The sequence below is a fragment of the Bombus huntii genome, unplaced genomic scaffold (genome assembly GCF_024542735.1).
Source record: "Bombus huntii isolate Logan2020A unplaced genomic scaffold, iyBomHunt1.1 ctg00000062.1, whole genome shotgun sequence".
Taxonomy (NCBI): Eukaryota; Metazoa; Arthropoda; class Insecta; order Hymenoptera; family Apidae; genus Bombus; species Bombus huntii.
The window spans coordinates 367105-387712 of NW_026099323.1; the positions used below are offsets into that span (position 1 = coordinate 367105).

Sequence of the window (20608 nt, forward strand, 5' to 3'; positions counted from 1 at the left end):
ATGAAGTATTTCGAAAATGTGAAGAGACTGCAATTTTTGTAGACATAAAAGATAGATAAATAACAGTGTTGCCTGAAGACATAAAGAAAATGGATAGATAATGGTGTTGCCAGAAAAATCGCTGAAAACTGAACATACCTAAAACTGACAATGAGTAAGTTCTGTGTGTTCAAGTTGAAACATCGAATTATTGAGAACACCTTTAATTTATACACGAACGAATGTTAATTTAATGTTGCTTTTTAAACCTAAAGTCAAGTCGATTCCGCCTTTCCAATAAAATTATGTCTCATATCACGCAATGAGAAAGCATAGCTTCATAGCTATCGGTAATTCGTGGTAATTGTAAAAAATTAATCTGAGAGTTCTAAATATTTAAATAATTTTATAATTGATATGTAAAATGATAGCTATTTCCTTTTAAAATTCTGATTCAACTAATAGTCAAAATTTCATTTTTCGTATTTACCGTGTTGGTTATCGAACCCTCGACGCTATATAGTTGCTCTCACAAAACGTTAACACCTAAATTCGCTAACTCAGATGTCAAATAAAACGATTCGCTTTTATTAAACGCAAGTGCCTTAAAAATTTCAAGGTACTCCGAATTGAACTCCACAATAGATCCAACCTTTCTACTCATTTCGACATTAATGGGCCTTGGTAAATAAAAATTCTGCCACAACTTGGGACGAAAGTTGGACTTTGAAACATTGGTTTGATAGTGGTGCAAGGTTTAGGAAGTTCCGCGTAACATCGATCATTGTAATTGACACTTATTGGACAAGAGAAAAATAGATATTTTCGTAAATAAACTAAACTCATAAAATGAGACACGCAAAGTAAAATCGAGTTCTCAAACACAAGGAATTCGTAAAAATATAAAACATTTTACAAAGTTATTATCTTTCTAATTGCTCATGAAAATGGACAATTAACAACTTCTAATCTATAGATAAAATATAACGATGCTAATAGAGCAACAATTTTCAAAATGCAACGATATCAATAAAATACAAATTTCCAAAATACGACTATGCAAGGATAAACGATGTTTACTAGAGTCTAGAAATAGTAAAGAATATAAATTTGAAGAATTTGATTTAAGAATTACAAATAAAATAAAATAAAATAAAATGAAATGACATAACAGGAAGAACGTAAGAATGACAAATAAATCGATAATTCGGCAAGGGAAAGTTCGTATCAAGGATAGTTGCGGTTTGCCAATGAAATTTTACCTGAATTTCTTTCATCGGTCGTACACACGGCTTATCTAGTCTCATGTTTTCGCCACTCTTCCATCTTCATTCGTTCTTCCATGAACCGGTTTCAAACTCGTCTTCGTGGCTTCTGGTAATCACTTGGCCGACCTTCTTCGGTCGCTGCTTGCCTGCGAGTTGCTCTTCGATTCGCTGGGAACCACGGACTTTCCCTGGGCGTCCATTGCTTTCAAGGTCATCAGCTTTCCGATGAATAAAACCGAATGTGACAGCACGCAAAAATCGTTTCGGCTCGTTGTGTCTAACCACGATCGATGGTTCGCATGTAACGAAATTCCATTTACAGGGATGGGAAAACCGAATATTTCAAGTCGTATCGAGTTTCAAGACAAAAGAATAGGAGTTTACTATGGGCGAGCTTCTATTACAAAATTCACAGCTTCTCGAATTTCGATCAAGCTCACTACTAGATCCAGAACTAGGACACCAGCTCTGGAATTTTGTTACGGAGCTTAGAACGTGAATTCATTGATTATTCGTCTCAGTTTAAAATAGAAAGTAGAAAAATTTAAAGCTACATGGAGAGAATGATTTATATTTAGCTTTAAAATTTCCTCGATTCCTTGGATTTCTTTGTTTACTTCTTCAATTCTTATTTACTTCTTCAATTCTTATTTACTTCTTCAATTCTTATTTACTTCTTCAATTCTTATTTACTTCTTCAATTCTTATTTTACTTCTTCAATTCTTATTTACTTCTTCAATTCTTATTTACTTCTTTAATTTCTTTCTTGTTTAAAACAGATCTACTAAACTGGATTTTTTGTTCTTGCTTAACTAAATATTTAGAGCTAAACTTCTCAAAGAAAAAAAAAAGAAGAAACGTGTATTTATCGTAAAAAGAAGAAGCTGCAAGTTCCAAGATAGATTACAGAAAATGTTACAATATCGTCACTCGCGTTTCTCTGCTTTTCGATGTACGGAGTTGATCAACGTATATCCAGAAATTCGTGTAATTTTTCGATCTTTTTCTTTTATATTCGTGACTTGTCGATCTTTTGAATTTTTGACTTTAATTTAATTCCTCGACTTTTCATTAACTTTTAGGTAACGTCGACACATTTGCATACTTCCAACAGACATTTTTATTATCCAAAATGAAAGAACAATATGCAAAGGTACGTCACGACTTTACAATCGAAGAAATAAATTCGAATGAGCTTCGCTTATGGTATCGCCTTTTCCATTATACGATTGTTTGATTTTCTACTCTTTAAAAACGAACGCCGAATGGTATTTAAACATAACTATAAAACTAATCTTATCTTTATACCCGCGGTGCTCGATTTAATAACATCACACCAAAGTTGTTGTTTTATTTGATTTTAGGAATCTTTTCGTATATTATTGTAACTTCAAAAATATCAAAGTATTATTCATTTTAACAGATATGCACATTTTACTTCGACAAAATTTCCTCAGTTACACATATCTTCGTATTTAACAGAATTCTTTCCACTTTTAACTGAAGCGTTTATTTTAAAAGTGATGTAAGTATATTTTTCGACAAAAATTGATAAAACGAGAGACTTACGTGTACTTTAACGTAAAACTTTTAATATAAACGAATTATAATTTCACTCTTAGAATATTCGTTCGTTTGAATCAATTGAAACATCGTTAATAAATTGAATAGCATAATCGCGTAATCATAATTATTTTGGAAGCGGTATAAGTCTATTTCTTAATGATCTGTAGCTTGTCCAAATAGTCGAGGCAGCAATAATTAAAAAGAAATGATATCGAAATTAAACAGCAGTATTTTACGTGTTTCAATTCTTCAACGACAAGCTTCCGACTTAAACTTTATATTTATCGTGAATCATCAAATCTTCTCTTCGATTTTATTCAGAGAAGCTGATAAGGAAGTTTGCGATATGTGTGAAGCACCGTTTATAGCTGCGATTACGAATGCAAATGTTGTCGTCCTATGTGTGTACGTACGACATGTAGACGAATCGCCGGGCATGTTGCGTTGTCATGTCGCAACGTTATCGGCGCTATCATGCACGCAAATTTTATAAGAACGATCAACGACGATGTATCTTTCCATGATCTTGGCGTGTGCACCTTTTGGATTTTGTTAAATAACAAAACGCACTAGAGTTGCTGAAATAATTTATTCATCGTGCAGCATCAGAAGAGAATATTTTTCTTCCGAGTTGGATTAAAATATTTACAAAATAATTATTTATTTACAAAATAATAAATATTTACAAAATTAAATAAAGAATGACTGTACTTCGATAAAAATTTGAAATCAATATCAAGCAATTACAGAAGATAATCTGTAGATATGCATAGTAATTATAAACAAACTGTACATAACGAGGAAATAATGAAACGAAAATTGGATACAAATCATAACGAGTATAACGAGTAATTGATATCAGAAATACCTATATATTCGCAACGTAGAATTGACGACCCTGAATAACAACATGCTAATAATCACCTTGTCGATCGAGTAATTAAAGGAACGTCTTCTGTGAGAATCACAGTGCGTACTTTCATAACGTCTTTATAAAGTCAGGCAAAAGCTATTGTATGCATAAAAATGGATTTATTAAAAGTATTAATTATGCACTATCCTGCAACAGAAAAGAGAAATCTCCTTCCTAAAAAAAAAAGAAAAAGAAAAAAAAGGCGAAAGAAAAAAGATACTATATGCCTTCTAACGTTAATTTATGATACAGACGAACAAAAATGACAAGAGCAATCAGCGCGATATACCGATTGTTCCAATTTTCTATGCTCTACAAGATGACGTAATTTTGAAAAAATGTCAGCAAAAATCGTTATCTGTTTATGGTAATAATAACATCTCGCGACACACGTTGAACAGACCTATCAAACGGAATGATACAGGTATGTTACTTATAAGTAATCCCGATGATTTAGCGCTTTTATCGACAAATCTTAGAAACAACATATACTGCAGCAACCGAGACAATCTTCGAATTTGCAGCAGATCGTTGTAACCAACGAAAAAGAACGTTTTATGAACGTTGTTCAAACCGCTCGCAGGAAGATACCTCTGTTTTAGATTTCCTCTTAGATCAACGCAAGACGATGACTTATAATTCTTATAAATATCGATAAAACGTCTTTCTTCGCGCGTCTATTACGAAATCTATCCTCCACTGCGATAAAATATAATTAATATTTATCAACAAATTTCGAGAATTAAATCGACGAATAATTTGAATAGCTTTTCGCGTTCACGAAATCTTTCACGTTCGATTTCTTTTGGCAAATTTTCAAGGAGGAACCCTTTACTGGAATACGCGCGAAATTCAAACTTCGTTTTCAAATTGTTTCGTTGCGTAAGAAAGATCGTAAGAGCGATCTTGCATCTCGCGTATATAACATGTAATTCTCTTCTTTTTTTTCTTTTTCAAGGGTATCGGGTTTCTGAAGCAAATATCTTTGACGGTTAAGTCCCTGCGTCTCCGTGTTTCGCGAGTAGATTTCATTACTCAGCGAATTTGCCTGAAGCTATCAATGGGGCTATTTTGTTTCGGGAATCAGAAAAACTACCGTGTTCTTTCGTGACAATTGATTTAATTAACTGCGGCTCGAGGAAGATAAAAACGGAAAATATCGCGCTCATTTATTTTCGGTGTCGAAGGTCGCACGAATAGAAAATTTGTAATCCTCGATTGGCATAATCGACACTATCCGATCATAATTTTTTTATCTCTCGGGTAAACATAGAAGGTCAAAAAATTAGAACTCCGGCGATATCGAAGTTTGGAAATTTGGAACTTCGACGATTTGGAACATCGAGCGCATCGAAACTGGAATATTTGGAAATTCGGAAATTTAGAAGTTCGACAATTTGAAAATTTGAAAGTTATTATTAGAAAGTTAAAATTGAGTGTTAAAAAATTTGAAAATGTCGATGCGATTAACCTCGATATTCTTCTATATATCTGTTGATTTTTTCGTTCACAATGTAACAAACCGAAGAACCGTAGAATTTCAATTTGAAAAAGATATCAAAAAACATTTACCATGTGAAGAAACATAGTGAAACAAAGTATGGTTCACTGAACGGTTGATTCGCTTTTACTCGAGTGCTATGCGAGAAGATGATGGATAAAAAAGAGAATTGCGTAAAACACAGAGAATTGTACAAGTCGAAGATAAGTAAATGATGTGATGTTGGAGCAATAAAATTGCCGATTGAATGATCATTGCGAGTACCGTGTGAATTACGATGAAACCAACTTTATCATGATTCACACACGGTATACGAACTTTTCAATTAATCCTATTAAATTTAATCACGCAAGACAAGCTGTTAATCAATTCACGTGTCAAGTATCATCGAGAACTAAAGTTTGTCTCTGTTTCTTTGTTTCTAAAGTCCTTTAAATTTAAATTCGTTGAGTCGTTAGTATATTTCCATATAGCTTTTACCCCATCAAATTTATTTTTTCTTAAATAGTAACATTTATTTTGTAAAATCTGTAAAACTAAAGCTACATATTACTCATTTTTCAACGTCTCTTTTCTACCATCGATTAATTAATGGTAAATCAATTTATATCAAATTTGTTAAATCAATTTCTATAACAATTAGTAATTAATATTAAAAGTCGAATAAATTAACGAGCCCCATTAGATAAATTCGTTCATTTCGTCGATAATGGAACGATTATTTCAAATTGTTTCATCGTTCGACTTTGAAAACCACTCAAGGAACTATCAGTTACACGATATCTGACTAACGCTTCGACTGAACCGCTACCTGAAAGAAATCGATCTTTCGTATATCATAAATCCCAATGTACGCAGCAAAGCAACTTAGAATTATACTTTTTTCTTTTCCTTGCTAAACAATTCATACTCAATTAATATTCCTGATCAATTAACCAGCCTAGCTGTCTGCTTATTATTGTATCTCTTCCAATCTGTACTATACTATACAAACAACACTGTAAATTACCATACGTAACATGGTGAAACACAGGAAATTCACAAATTCTCACTCCAAATACTCCGCAACTGCACCTCGTAATATCACTCAAATTTCCATGAGTCACCAACAGGCGAATTAAGTTAGTTAACCAAACACAGTTTGGGGAAACATATCAAACCATGCAACAACGTCGCAACGTTCTCGGCAGGTACACTCACCTGCGCGTCACCAGTTTATGTCTCTCGCTTTCCGGTCGCGTATACGTGTCGCGACAAAGCGACGAGGGAGAAGGAAGATTGCGATGGTAGTGAGAAGAGCGAGAAGGGAAAAAAGCGTGCAAACGAGTCACGAGAAAACCCAACGGTCGCGGTGAAGCAGGAGAAGCGGCTCTTTGGAATCGTAAAATCCCCGCAGTTCTCCAGTGACGTCTTCGACTTCGGCGTTGCTGTCGACGGGACGATCCACGGGAACCAAAGTCATCGTCCAATAGCCGCACACACGACGCTGGTGGGGCTCCGCTTTCGTTTGCACACGCTATAAAGCCCCGCTAATTGTCCACGCGGCGAACAGTCGGTGCGTGCCCCCTTTTAAACGACGATGTAGCGCGGCGTCCGAAAAATCGAGGATCCGTGCACCCAAGATCATTGTGACGATCGAGATCGAGCACGTGTCCTGGACTTGGATCACAGGATCACGAGAGTCGTTGCGATCCGCGATTTTTTTTGTTATTTTTCCAATTTCCGTTTTATCCTGTTGAAACAGTGAAAAGACATCCGGAAGAAGAAGAAGAAGAAAAGAGTAAAGTTTGTTCGAAATCGACTTATCGAGTCGGACAAAAGTGAAGAAGCTAGATTTCATTTTATTTCTGTGACTTCTGCAGAGAGTTTCTCGTTTTAGAAACAAAACCACGACGAGATTTGTGATACGCCGAGTGAAGTTTCGCGTTGCTCTCGAACGATCGTGGAAAAGGTAAACGTTTGTTTGCACCGATCATTCGTATCGATGTGTCGCGTGAGACTTGAATTTTGGTACAGTGGTTCGTCGTGAAAGTATTTGAACGCTGGTCGTAAAAGGCTTTGGTGCATAATGTATGTTATCTGTTACACGAAACATTATGAAGCATATCGGGAAAAACTTGTTCGATATAACCGTACCTGTGTTATCTTAGCCGTGTCTCATTACGGTGATAATTAAACTTCAAAATGTTTCGCCTAACACACATATTATAATATCTACTATATCCATAAAGGACTTCTATAAGTATTTCAGCATTTAGCATAGATAACTTACGTATCTTTATTGTATGCGTTACATAAAATATTTAAAAATTTCTTTAGTATCGGAATGAGACATGACTATTGTAGGTCAGTCAAATTTTTAGTCAATCTGAAAACTCATATAGGAACTACTGTGATATTCATTGATCGCGAACATAATACACATGATATATTTACAAAATGTTTGCACAAATATTCAGATATTTTCACGTAAGCTACTGTATATTTGCTATTTCGCGAAGAAGGAAAAAGAATGAAGTTCTTTCATTGCTCCAATCGTGTTTTATCTTTCATTAACACTTGCGTCGATAACCTACTTAGATGACCAAATTTCCCTCGTTGAAGATAACAACTAAAAGTTTGGTATTTGCTCCGATCAAGTTACATACATACCATTTCTTCGTGATTACTCGGTCTCTTTACTTCTTCTCACTTTCACGACCAATTTAATTAAAATCCGAGCCAATGACTGCTATAACACTGCTATAATATAATAATATATGGCTCTTAAGATTGGAAGTTTCGTTAAGTATCACGATATAATGGTGGTCCGTTAATTGATCGAGATTTTGATTTGTTAAATAAACAATTTTGTCCTTATTAGTTCTTTAAAATGTCTTCGTGATGTGACAGTCAGTGTATTTGTGCTGACCCTTAATATACTGATGTGCAGTGACTTTCACGTCTACATTTATTTAGTTCAGATATTTTACTAATTATTAGAAACATACTGCAGACAATGTAGTAGAGCCTCTCTTTTCTGAAATAATAGGAAGACGAAATTTCATTTATCCAAATACAGTTTAAGAGTAATCGACAGATTCTTTAAATATTTATGAATCCATAATCAGATAATTTTTTCAACGTAAATAACTACACAGAGTTACGTTCTTTATCGTACTTCGAATCATCGGAGTTCTTCTACGAGTGCCACGAGTGCTTCGGCATGAGAAGATATCTTTTCCTTAGCTTTTTCGTCTGCTGTTTTCATTTATATAAAATCGCCATTATTATCGTCTACGTGAAACATTTCATTACATCAGAATACTTACGGCTTTTCTACCGTTGCCAACATCCGAGGAATCTACGTGCTTTGAAGAATTTTCAATTATGTTTTTCTTCCTTTAATGTCTGTGATTCTGGCTTCTCCAATATCGTGTATTTTTGCTAATTTTGTTGCGCTTACATCACTTTCCAGTTTTCTCGTTTACATCGTATTTTCCTGCGATAGTTAGAACGCTTCCTAGTTTCATACCAAATTCGTATAATCACAATTCAATGAATCAAATCAAGGAAAGAGTACATTGTGTATGAACACTGACGACATACGTATGTACATATTTGAAACGGAAAAGGGCATTCGTTACGAAGAAATATTGTGTTTGGATAATAGAACGTTCGGATATTAGGCTATTTGGATAATACCGTGATATACATTTGCTACATCCATTTCGGTGTACCAATTAGGAATAAAAACATTAAAAAAACAATTTGAAATGATTTACACAAGAAATAGAAAAATTACCACGGTATCTTAGAATGTTTTAGTATATTACGTACATCATTTTGCTTCTTTTGTTTATTTTTTCAGTAAGTGAAACACAGCGTCTGTGCCAGAATAACTAAGAGTAAGTTAGACGTTTCTGAGAAACTGTGACTAACTCCGAGTACAACATACGATAGAATGGTAATAATAGTGAAACTTATATACTAGGTAAACATTTCTAGTAGGCACTATTATGACAAAAATATAACAGTACAAAGTAACTTAGGAGTAACAGAATCATAAAGTTCTTTAAGGACCCTTTGTGAAGAAACGTCGATGATGGCATAAATATTGGTATGCTGAGAGTTGAAGGATAGACGTCTATAGAATTTTGATAGTATCTGTCAGATATCTGTATCTCGTTGAAGATCAACAGCATCGGAGATTTCCTAGAACTCTGGCTCATTTAACAGCTAATTATTTTAAAGAAGGTTAGACAGAAGAAATATGATAAATCCATTTATGTTGATTTTCTAATTATAGCGTTACTTGATGATTAAGTATAAGGTTGAAGAGGAATAAACTTACTAGATCAAAGTCCTTTAAAGCTTGCTTATTCTTTCGAAGATAACTAACAAATCCGCAAAACTTTGTAGAAAGCTGTTTAATCACAAAGTTAAATAGATCTTTGAAATAGAAAATTTGCCAGCTGTGTATTCAATCTTAACGCTAGAAACTAGCAAATCAGACAAAATCACTGACATCGGATTTGTTGTTTTTGGAATTTCTAAAAATATACAAGTGTTTTCGATAGCATCACTTAGTGTTCATCGATAGTGTTCACTTTTATTGGAACAGAAACGCGACTATATATACTTATCCATTATCGTGATATTTATCGAGACTATGTATAACATATTTAGATGGGTATCAAAAGGTCGGACGTTTTAATGATAAAATTATGTTTTTCTAAAGAACGTAAACTTAGAAAACTGCCTTCTTCTCTATGAACTTGGTATGTTTAAATGCCACGATCGACTAACAAAGCACTGTACTACAAAATACCAATCGGTGCCGATCAGTGAGAGGTAAACTCACTATTCTAGAACAGGTGGTCAAACACTGCAATTAAGCAACAAGAATAGGACAACCGTGACTCATATAGTCTTTCAGAAGCCAAAATGATTAACTCTTTGTACACTAGTTCTTGCGCATTATCCTGGCACACGGCGTAAGCGTTCAATTTTTCTAGAAGAGAAATTACTTCCATAAGCTCAATTTGTCGCAAAAAAGAACGCCGTAAACAATCATAAATTCCAAGATGAATAAGAAAAAAATAATTCCAATGTTGTCGCTGGACCATGGACTTTTATCATATAAAGCGATAATTAATCTAACTTACTCATTGTGTATTACAACAAATTTTTATTTCATTCGTTGCTTATTATGCAAAAGCTTATTCGCGTTAAATATGGTAGAACTCGATTAATTAATCGAACTTTTACCGATTTGAAGCACTCACTTGAACGTGAGCTCGTATCACGCGAACGAAAAATGATGAGTAGCGAAGAAAATTGGTGAACTCTTGTTATATGAATTCCAATCGATCCATATAAATTGTCCGTCAGGAAAATCAGATAATTGGGATTGCAATCTTAAATAAAATTTCTGTTTCTATCGACTACAATAAGTGTTTTAATGTATCATATTAAGAAACAATTAACTCGATAACGCCATTATAAATAAATAAATAGAACGATAATTCCTCGAAAACGATGGTATTCCAATATTAATAACAGATTTCTTTCCTTTCTTTTCTTCGTTTTGCCTTACGACCAAGAAGAACACCAATCAATAGGAAGACTTACGGTTGGAAGTGAAACCAAACGATCGTTCCACTTTGTATTGTTACGAGTCTGTAAGTTTGACTTTGTAGTTTGTGCGAGTTCCGCGAGATCAAAACGCTATGCTGTATCTCGTGTGCATCGAATGAATTTCAATGGCTCGATCGCGATCACGATCGCTTTCCCTGATCGATTCGAAGGCGAGAAAACTGGCCCCGCAGGGAAAAATCACGTATGCAAACTATATGTATCCATGCTAGCCATGATCGCTCTTATTAATTAGTTCTGGGATGTAATAGTTGTTCAAGGTGCGCACTTTTGTGTAACCGGTTACCGAGAACGTTTGACACTCGAGTTATGACGATCGTTACGAGCCTCCATTTTCATTGGTGCGTCGGTGGACGAGTTATTGCTACTCTGCTATGCGTTTTCAATCGGGAAAGGTCGGTTTTGAAGCTGTGTTCAATATTCACGCGTAGCTTTTGCTGGAGCATACGTTTCTCATTAATTTCACGGATCGATTACTTTGGGGAGGTTTCTTACATTTTTTAATCGTAAAATTATTGGTTGTAAGATTTTTTTGATATACCATATTCTAAGGGATCTCGCTTTTTTAATGTTGTAACAATTTTCTAGAAATTGCAATGTAATTCTTAATCGAATTTTTGAGCCAGAATTATTTAAAATCATTATATCTAGCAATGCACGAGAAATATCGCAATACTTGTTTCATATAAGTTATTATATATACACACAGACAAATTATTTACATGCACAAATATCGCTTGCATTTTTTTGTCAGAATAAGGACGGTACCTGATGGGAAAATTCGTATTAATTTAGGTGGTCCTGGCTTAACGTTAGGGATAAACACGTGTTCGTTTTATTGCACGCTTTACGCACAATCCGGAAATCAATGCTAACTTAGTCGATCGTTGTTCAAAGCGAACAATTTATCACAACTGACTAGTTGCTACGTAGGAATGTGTTTATTCAGTATTTTTGTTAAGGAAAATGTATTTTTAGTGTTGTATACTTCATGTATATACAGATGCAGCTACGACTCGGATAATTACTGATTAATGATAGCAATCTGCTATAATTGACTAATACTTACTATAATACGTTTACCTATTTTGCATACAATTTCTTTTATCTTTTTTTTTTTTTTTTACTATGAGCAAATGGTGTTGGATCGAACGCATTATGTATCTTTTTCAAATTTTCTTATTTTATATTTTATATTTTTATTTTATAGCTTCCTTGAAAATTCTATGAAAATTAGGATTTTTAATGATTCGAAGATTAGAAAATTCGAAGATCGTGAGATTAGAAGATTCGAAAATTTAGACTGAACAATTTGGAGATTTGCAACCTTGTGAATTAAAAGATCCAGAATTTGTTAGACTTATTAAAAAATGGTGTATTCAAAAATAGCATATTCTCTTTCGAAGACATTTTTCTCAATTTATCCTATTGGAAAGTACAAACTTCATATATCACTTGAATCTCGATTAGAATCTCAATTAAAGTAGTCATCATTCCACATAATCATTATCGCCAAAAATGCCATTCAATTTGTGGTAGAAAAATTCTTTTCTCGTGTCCATCGACATACCGTTGTAACGTAAAGTGCGTTACAGTATACGCGAAATAATTTATGCAAATGTTACCAAGACCCTAGAAAATAACAGTTATGTCACGGACTGGTCACTTCCGGTTCTCTCGTCATTAATACTCTTTTTTTTATCTAAGTTCGTGGTAATCGCAACGAACATTAATTACACAGAACCGTAATAAATAACCATCTACACTTATGAAACATCTATGTATGGACTATTAATCGAACGCGATCATCTCGTAGATTTCGTTAAAGATCAAATCTAACCGCAATTATCTTACAAAAAATGTCATTAAATTAATAATATTTTAAACGAACTTAATTCTACGAGAAATTTCATTGAACGCTAGTAAATTAACGATATTTAAATAATAAATAATATTTCATCAAATAAAGAAATAATTAATCAATTAAAACTTGCAGGAACGATTTTATAATCGATTTAATCATCGATCTATTTTCGAAATGATTTGCAAGATTGAGATCTGAATCGTGTAAATTGCACGGTGTAAATATCATATCGTGTTGTACGATGGTTGAAAAAAAGCGAGTTTGTGCAAAAGGGGATTTCTCTTTGGGGTATGAAAGGTTTCTTAGAAGACGAAGGTGGTTGGGAAAGAGTTTAATTGGCGGAAAATTAAGGATTCAATTATCAAAGGGAGCAAAAGCTTTCGCGCGTATATTTTATATTGAAAATGATTGCTCTTGATTCAACGTTTATAACGTTAGCCTTCGTGAAGTAAAAGTAAAATGGCGTTCGCTAACGGTGTCGAATTTTTTCTTAACGATTCTAGTTGAATAATATCACGAATTTGTCGGGATTATTGTAACAATAATTTTACTTACTTGTTTTAATTATCCAGTAATTAACTGTAGTAATCGTTCACTGATAGAATCAAATTTTTATCGAAAATTTTATTTAAACAAGATTCAAAGATTAATACAAATTACTATGGAGCTACAATAATTTCGTTTACTTCTTTCATAAGCACACAATCTTTACGATAAATATCTTCCTTGATAATTTTATTTATGTAATACCTACTTGGATTTTTTAATAATTAACTATAATTGCTTTTTTATTGGTGCTTGTTTCTTAACTGAATAATCTTTAAAAAAAAAAGGCAACAATCGTGTGACATTCTGCACAGTGTCAAAATAAGCAGGAACCGGAGGTATGGTGCTCTATTATTTAAAATTTTCATTAATTGTCTTTAGAATTAATTATTATTTACACATTACGCACGATACATTTTGTGTATTTCATGATCATTTCTTCTAAACAAACTCTTCTATTCCAATGACAATTTACATCTGATTACATTACATTTTTATTTAACAATCCTCACGTCTCAAAAATATTATCTTCCTATTTGCAAAAAGGATCTAATAAGAAGCAAATTATTTAAAGGACACTCCAGTTAGAACGTACAAGTGACAGCAATAAGCCTTCGATAGTATCCTCCTTTTTGCAATAACCTTGCAAAAATGTTCAAGGATCTTTCCTTTTCTCTTCCTCTCTAGCAAATTCAAATCACTTTTTCCAATACACTCTGTATCACCTTGAATTAGCCTTTACCTAAGATTATATCGTGTCAAAAAGTAGCATGGCAATATATCTAGACAATACAAACATCTACTTCCTTTCATCTCGACTTTAGATTTCATCTTCTTCATCTTGATTTCAACAATGTCGTTCACCTCACCTTGAACCCGTTTAAGAAAATTTAGCGAAGAAGAGATTTCTCCGCTTAATAAGAGAAACATCATAACACGTTGATAAACATGAGAAATTATCCGGCTAAATGTAACGAAGAGATAGACATAAGAGAACTTGCTACTAAAACAACAGTCGCTCACGTGAAAGTACTCGGGCACTTAAACAAACCTTTGGTGATTTTTATACGAGACACTTTGAGATTTCATTGACACTGAAGTGAGACACGATCGTCGTAATTACATTGAGAAAATTTGAAACAGATCTAAACGTGTATATAGAAATTTCATATATTTATTGGAAACATATATTATTGTTATTTTATATATAAAAATTACCAGAGTATTTGAGCAGTCAATTATTCGCTAAATTAATAAGAATAATAAGCCACGATGTACGTAGTAAAATCATCATCATGTGTTATATACATATTAATTTTTCATTTAACATATATATTTGCGAAATATATATACATTGTCTCATGTATATATATCTTCAATATACAATCTCAGATTGATTCCAAATTTTACTATTATAATCTCGATAATCGTATCTCGTTAGAGTGCTAACGAAATTATAGAACGTTTCGTGATATGAAAGTGTTCGAGTACTTCCGTGAGCCACTGTATATCATAAGATCGATCACCTTGATCGTTTATCGATCTGTATTCCTAAAACACATAAAAAGGTATGAACGCATTGCAACACGAATTTATTCGGCGACCTAATAAGACCCCATTCACCTTGAACTTAGTTTCCTCGTAACGTGTAATTTGAGTTAAGTAGGTGATCGAGGATCATTGATTCGCAGATATCGAGATAATGACAGTCATGGTGGAGTCCGTAAAAGCCGAGGAGGGCGAACGTCCGAAGATCGAAACCTTCGACGACATACTACCGTACGTTGGCGAGGCCAGCCGCTACCAATGGTTCCTTTTCATCATGCTCCTTCACCTTCGTCTACGCGTTCCTCTACTTCACGCATTTCTTCATCACGCTATTGCCAGCTGAACACTGGTGTACCGTTCCGGAACTCGAACGATGGAACCTCACAGACAAACAAAAGTAAGTGACACTTCATGTGCAATTTGTCTTATTTGAATTATTGAGTTATACGTAACGAACGATCCTACATAGTTTCTTTATGTTCGAATTTACCCTGTTACGCGATAGACATTTTCAGCTCGGGCAGATCGAAATGGTCAATAATCATGTTGATCGTATAACAAATCAATACATGTTTTCATTAAAGACGTTCCTTTCGATGTCTAGAATTAACCACCTTCTATAGGAGACAATTTATATGCATATGTACATATCTGTTCAAGTCACGTGCACGTAGTTTAAACCAGGCTTCTCGAAAGCCTGTTTGTTTTCCATGCAGGTCGCAATAAATATTCTCGACGACAGAATCTTCCACTTGCACGGAGATTTCCATTTTCTCAGCTGTGATAGCGTATCGCATCGCGACAATTTGTTTCTTTAAAACCACAATATAATATCTGATAACTTGCACGAAACAACTGTGTTTATTGAATCAGGAAAACCCAAGTATCGCGTTGTATATGTAAATGCATATGTAAATATCGTGTCGTACGGGAGTGGGGGAGATACCTGTAACCAGTTTGCGACGAGATAAAAATAGTTGGAAATCGCGATTCCATAGTTATACTATTATCAACGTCTTTTTCACGTGTTCTATTTCAAGAACGTAAGGAATTACTTGTGAAAGGATAGGAAGTCTGGATGGCACGATTCCAACGTATCGTGTTACCATTCTTGACGACGCATGCGAGATCTGGTTTTCTACGATGCGTCAACGAGGAAAATCGTTCGTTACGCTTGTTTTCCATTGAATCACCCTGGCCAAGGCGAAACTATCGCTTTGTAGATCGACGATTTCTTAGCGTTCCGGGGGCCCGCCGGAAACCAGTTTGGTCGACGACCTCCGGCAGATTCTAGACGTTCACGTGTTCCGCGAACTGATCAGCTAGGAAATTCTTTTTCGTTTCGCATAATTTCTCGAATCTCCCCGCGTACCGTTTATTTGTCTGGAAATAGACTCACCGATACGTGCAGCGATCGGTAATTAAATCCCAACACAATTCGAATGCCTCGGAGTGCAACAGATACGGGACGATCGTCCTTCCAGCTCTTGCCTTTGTTCCTATTTTTACGGTCATTGTCTCTTTTCCTCTTTTATATTTTGTGCTTTTGTTTTCCTGTTGTTTTATTTTTTCACCTTTCCCATTTTTGATTTTTTTTTTTTTTGAAAAAGCAGATTTATAAATAATAAATAGGCCGCGGATTTTTATGGGAATTTTATTTTTACAGAAAATTTAAAAATGCGAAAATGTAAACACTATTAAAGATAATGTGTTATTACTGTTACTGATATCGTCGTTATTCTTTATTAGAGAAATTATTATAGATTTTTATATTGTTATGTATATTACTTTTGTCACATTTTTTATTTAAACAGGATTCGAATTAAGTTTCAAGGAATTGGACTAATTTAAGATTAGGATTAAAAACTATGCACTTTTGAGTAGAATTTTCATCTTAGTTTTCCAATTTCTCTCCCTCTCTCTACCATTTGCTGTCATTTTTCCTTGGTTATTTAAAAAAAGATAAGAAAATCAAAGGAAAATTAGTATTCTTAAAAATACTTCTTGCAAATTTCATCACCGTTAATGTAACGTATTCTTGCTTTATGTAGGATTGCACTATCGATCCCTCCAGCGTCGAGTGAGGAATTGCTGGCGGAAGGTGCGACTTCGTTTTCGCGATGTAACAATGTGAACTATACCGACATATTGGAGAGTGGTATCAGAGAGGCAGACCCATCCTGGCCAATAAAACCATGCCAATATGGATGGACCTTTAATCACACGATGATACTATACAAATCTATAGCTGTCGAGGTAAAATCACAAGAGAAAATTATATTCTTTATATAAAGTAACTTCAAACTTTCGACACCGATTAACAAATTTTTATTTAAATTAAAACTGTTGGAACCGTCGTTCTATAAATATTTACGGTCTTTCATAAAGCTGCTGACGATAGCATATAATGCAGTCATTATAAAAGAAGTCCTTGTTGGTTGCACGAACTTAGACGTAGGTGTAATTACTTGTTATGCTGTTTGCATCTTAACAGAGCTCGTTTATAACGGAACATAAAATTAACCTTGTCATCCTTAATTATTTGTACGTCTCGGCGTATTAAATCACGAACATGAATCCGTTTATATAATATCGCATAAATCGAAAAGTGAAAGTTACAACTGTACAATAGACAGATATTTCGAATTGAACGTATAAATACGCACTTGGTAACTTCTTACGACTCAAGACATTTTTATCGAATATTTATTGTTATTATTATTATTTCTGTAGTAACTTGTGGATTCTTAGAGTAAGTGATAAGTGATGATGGTAGAGTTTAAAGTTTGATGTATTTTAATGAGTGATATTCGATAACAAAAGGACAGACTACGATATCGTCGCAAGCCGACTCACACTCCGTATCCGCTCAACTCGCACTCTGCTTCTCGACTGCCTCTCTGGCCGTTGTAGCACTCTATTGTCTATTGCTGGGCCCACCGCACACGTGTTCTACAGACGCTCGTAGCCAGGGTCACGTAGGTCTTTTCGGCAAAGCTATTTACCTGAAGGACTCGGTAATGCATTGATGGAACCGACAGCGCCTCGGCTCTCGCGACATTGTCTGTAGTTAGCTCGACATTTCCTAGGCCCTTCTTCCCGATACTACATTTCTAATTTCTATTTCTGCTATTTTATTACTAAAAAAGTCCTACTTAAATCGGGAGATACTATCTTCTACTTAACAAATTTATATTCCTTCCACTATGACAAATTCTCTAATCATATCCAAGAATTATGCAAACTACCTCTACTATTTTATTACTAAAAATATTACCAAAAGACTACAATTAACTAACCTACGACTCAGGTTTTCAATTCTGATGATATTAAAAAATTACGGAATTTATTACTCGTCCTTTCGTCGTCTTCCTTATTCTCTTCACCTTCTATCGATTTTCTAACCACGCGGTGTTTTTTCATAACTAGCCGCAATTATAAAGCATCCCCCTTTTCTGTTTCAGCTGGAATGAGTATGCGACCACGCATTCCTCGGCTCAGCAGCACAATCGGCCTTCTTCGTCGGCAGCATTCTTGGAGGCTTAATATTCGGTTACATAGCCGACCATTGTGGCAGAATTCCAGCGTTGGTTGCGTGCAACGCGGTTGGTTTCATCGCGTCTGTCGGCACTGCGTTTTGCAACAGCTTCTGGAGCTTCTGTCTGGCGAGATTAGTCGTCGGTACCTCGTTCGATAACTGCTTCAACGTGCTTTTCATTATCGGTGAGTCATCGAGAAAATTATAAGAGAGAAAAAGCTGTTGAGAATAGGAAAACTATAATTTATGACCTAATAATGAGGCGCCGGTATCGGTCCCGTTTTACGTAACGATTAACTATTTATGACGTGTTTGAATAAATGTTTATTGCCCTATGTCGGTTTGTTTTTTCTTAAGTCAAATTTTTATTCGAATTTTACGATATCAATTTTAAGATATTTAATGGTAAATGATTTTACTGAAACTTTATATTTTGGAATTATATCTCGTAATTTGAAATTTGTTGTGTAATTGTATATCTAGTTTGGTATTAAAATTACATGTGTCTAGGGATACTTTAAGATATTTTATTTTAAACGACAGGATACTTAATTCTGTATACTTTTCTGGTATGAAATTGTATCTTTCGAGTGACCTATTTCCCTATGGAGAATAATCTTCGGTTATACCACGATTACTGAGGCACTCTCCGTTCGATATTGAGATGAAAGCAGTGTTCCTTTTAAAATTCTTTTTAATTCAAAACGATCTTACATTGTCGATGTTAATGATTTATAAAATCTACAAATAAGTCTGAATATTTGAAATTAGATTGGTAAAAAACGAAGAAAGGACAAACCTAAAGGAAATAAGGAAACAATATTATTATATCAAATGAAGAAACGAAATTGACGAAACATTTGGGAAGATTTCTATAACGATGTAATACAATAACGATATCACGAATTATTCTTTCAGTGATCGAATATGTCGGTCCGAAATATCGAACTCTGGTAGCGAACATGTCGTTTGGACTTTATTTCGCGGCAGCCTCGAGTCTTTTGCCTTGGATCGCATATTGGATCTCAAATTGGAGGATCCTCAGCATGGTCACCGCGTGTCCTATGGTGGTTGCGTTTGTAGGACCATGGATTGTTCCTGAAAGTGCACGGTAGTTTAATTCCAATTTCTTTTTCATTATAAAAATATAATACAAAGAAATTTCGTAAGTAAATTAGTATACGATAGTATAGTAGACATTTAATCTTACCTCGTCCTTTGGATTATTTTTGTATCTTCGTATCATCGGAAAATTCTTTAAAAATAATCCTCAAAGAAATATAAGAAATTTCTTTTACGTTAAAGTTTCTCTTAAAACATCAAAAGTCCTTTGAGATCGGACCATAAAAATTCCAAAATTATAGCTGAATTAAATTGGGTAATATTTTATCCAGCAATACATACTATCTTGGGATCGGTTATTACATCGATTCCTCTGTCTCGTAAATAAAACATAATAAAACATCTCAAGGTCAACATCTTTCTCTCGATAAGCCATCACATTTTTAGCTGTGCAAAATAAATGATTGATGCGTAACTAGACAGCTCTATTCAAATTTGCACAAAAAGTTTGTCGATACAAAAGGTTGGTGAAAGTGATGATTTTGAAAATTTCTTACAGGCTTTTATAACGTTTGCGTATTTCATATACTTCCGTAGTTGGTACATAACCAGTGGCAGGGTGGACAAAGCGATCGAGATGCTGAAAAACTTCGCTAAAGTGAACGGTAAAGAGGTGAAGCAAGAAATATTCGACGAATTTGAGAAAAGTTGCAAGGCGATGAATGAGAAGGATCAATCGCATAATCAATACACTGTCCTACATCTCTTCAAGCTGCCACGACTTGGTCGTATCACTATCATGCTCATCATTTATTGGTAAGTTAACCTTTCCAACATCAATCGAACAAACTACACAGCTAGAACTTTTTACTTGTAAATTCTCAGCAATGATTACAATATTATTTTAGAAAAAACTAAGACACCAGAGAAACTTATAATCATATACGAAAAGATATACAGGGTGGTTGGTAACTGATGGTACAAGCGGAAAGGGGGTGATTCTACGCGAAAAAAGAAGTCGAAGATATAGAATAAAAATTTTTTGTTTGAGGTTTTGTTTTCGAGAAAATCGACTTTGAATTTTCGCTCGGAAAAATTAAAAAAAAATTCTATTCTATATGTCGGGCCTAGCCACGTGTGATGTTGCCTCGGAGGTGTCGATACAATGGGACATACGTTGTATTA

General features: G+C 34.4%; 2 protein-coding genes and 1 pseudogene across 5 annotated transcripts in view; 2 read left to right on the forward strand and 1 right to left on the reverse strand.

Annotated features, from left to right (window-relative positions):
• The window catches only part of LOC126876031 (uncharacterized), a 142005-nt gene that overhangs the window by 77077 nt on the left and 44320 nt on the right, over nt 1–20608 (reverse strand). The gene's annotated exons all lie outside the window — the stretch shown is intronic.
• The window catches only part of LOC126876028 (hematopoietic prostaglandin D synthase-like), a 160854-nt gene that overhangs the window by 70752 nt on the left and 69494 nt on the right, over nt 1–20608 (forward strand). The window lies entirely within an intron of this gene.
• LOC126876026 (carcinine transporter-like) overlaps nt 1–20608 on the forward strand; it is a 65268-nt pseudogene that overhangs the window by 38085 nt on the left and 6575 nt on the right.